This window comes from Fukomys damarensis, unplaced genomic scaffold (assembly GCF_012274545.1).
Source record: "Fukomys damarensis isolate Sample0158 unplaced genomic scaffold, DMR_v1.0_HiC HiC_scaffold_37, whole genome shotgun sequence".
NCBI lineage: Eukaryota > Metazoa > Chordata > Mammalia > Rodentia > Bathyergidae > Fukomys > Fukomys damarensis.
The window spans coordinates 16865706-16868093 of record NW_022900949.1 but is presented as its reverse complement, the minus strand read 5'-3'; positions in this window follow the sequence as shown (position 1 = coordinate 16868093).

Sequence of the window (2388 nt, the reverse complement as noted above, 5' to 3'; positions counted from 1 at the left end):
ACCGGGGATTGAACTCGGGTCCTTGCGCTTACAAGGCAGGGCACTGAACCGCTGAGCTAAATCCCCCGTCCCTCCTCTGCTTTAATTATGGGACAGGACAAGAATTTTTGCAAAGGACAGTGATATTTTCTCTAGGTAGAAAAGAAAACTTGCAGAACATGAAGTTATTTTTTCTTCTCATCTGCCAAAACTCTTGGAACTGAATTGAAGACATAATTGTAGTTTCTGATATTCTCACAAGTAAAGAAAGAATAATCCTCGTGGGTTCTTAGTTGGGAAACAAACCCTGTCACGGAGGACAGATTAGTGAGGGAAAACTAGCGGGAGCTTGTTAACATGTACCTTCCGTGTACACAGGAGAGGCGCCAGAGAATGAGTACTTCTCCAGAGATGATTTTTGATTTCTGTTTATATATAGAACAGCGGGGTTTAGAGAAGTTGTCCAGACTTCTGAGTCTTTGGGGCGTCACTTGAAGGAAGGCAGATAGTTTGTTCCTATAGACGCCCTTCATGGGTTAGATCCCAGCTGAATGTCCCGAAGTCTCCTGCGCTCAGAGGTGGGGCTTCTGGAAAGTGTGGGGTGAGGGGGTGCTGGCTGCATCAGGTGATCCCTCCCATGAGCTCACCGCTGTGCGGAGGCGGGGCTGGGAGGAGGTGAGCCCGAGCTCGCACACAGCTCCCCTTCTGGTTCTCTGCCGGCTCCGCCTCTGGCCACCATGACCTGAGCGGTTTTCCTCTGCCAGGCCCCTTCCACCATAATATTCTTCCCTGGAGCCAGCCGGCCATGGGCAAAGACCTCTGAGACCGTGATCCAAACAGATCGCTCCTGTAAGTCAGGTTTCTGTCACAGCGATGCAAAAATCACTGAAATGACTCCTCTGGTCCCACTTACAAGTTCACCAGAGTAGAAAGAGGACAGGGGCGCAATAACGTTTGTCCTGTGTCCTTCCGCGTCCTTCTGCGGTCAGATGGAAGGCAGGAAACTTTCCTGTACCTGCTTCTTCTCATTTATGTTCAGCTAAGCAGTACCTCATATTTGGGGCTGCAGATTCTGTCCCCTCTCACTCACCACATGTAGGAATCCTGCAGTTGCTTTTAGAGAATTCCTAAGCCCCGAGAAAGTCTCCCTGTGAGATATTTAGTTATTTTTCATTGTGTTTTAACTTGTCAACTAAATCCCTCTTAAAACTGGTGGAGCCCAGAACTTTCAGAAACAGACAAGTTTACAGTTCTGTGTATGTCATGAGTGGACAGGGAGTCCTGTGAGCAGGAGCACAGGACAGTGCCATGGTTAGAGGCCGCTCCTGTGGATGGCGGTGGGTTGATCAAATGGCTCCAGAGCAGTCAGAATCCTTCGTAGCTATGTAGCATGGCGCGTGTCATCAAACCCAATGCAAGAGCTGATAAAGCAAAAGGACCAGATGTTTCTACAAAATAGAAAACACTACCAGGAAAGAACTCGAAGTCCTCTCTCCTCACTTTCTCTGAGTCTACTTGAAATCGCTGATGTGGGAGGTCACACAGCCTATCACCGCATTGCCAGCTTCTCACTCTGCTGTGGGCAGCACCTTTGAACCGAGTGCTATGATACCTGCTGGTGGGTTTCCCAGGGAACACGAGGCCACTTTTGCTAAAAACACTGCTTGTTCTTTGGGGCCTTTAGAAGTCCACGGTGACTTATGTCAGATCGTAGTCTTTTGTCTGCCTTGTGACCATTAGTTGTGGCATGTTAACTTGACTGGATGAAGAAATGCCCCACAGAGTGGTAATGAGCACTTCTGGGAGTATCTGTGGATGTTTCCAGAAATGACAGGCACAGGGTCAGCACAGCGAGGAAGAAGCCCACCCGTGACGCAAGTTCTTCAGCCTTCAGAGACTCAGGCCAGCAGCTCTCCAGGAGGCTTTTGTGCCATCAGTCCCAGATTGGCACTTCATCTCTTTTTCTGTGGTTTCCAGCTGCTTGGTTGAGCAACACTGGCTCTCCAGTGTCCAGAAGGTCATCACAGTTTTTCTGGCCTCTGCACCTACAAGCTTGCCTAATCAATTCTCCTACAGAATTATATGTATATATGTATTTTTTCTATCAATCCTGTTTTTCTAGATGACTCTAACCAGTGCAGGTTGCTTTGCTGTCTTAAGCCTTGGGTCGGATTCTGCCCAGCCCTGCCTGTGGAGATGCTGACAATTTCAGGACAATCCCGTACCTGATTGCAAATCTGCTCCTGCCCTCCTTAGTGCTCGGTGAGTTTGGCCTCCAGGACAGCACTTTTGCCTCAGGTGCTCAGGATTCCAAGGAAAGGTCCCTTTTAATCACTCTCTCTATTTCAGGGATTTTGCAGGATAAATCTGTAAATCTCTCAGGGAAATAACTCCCTAGAGCTCTTGCAT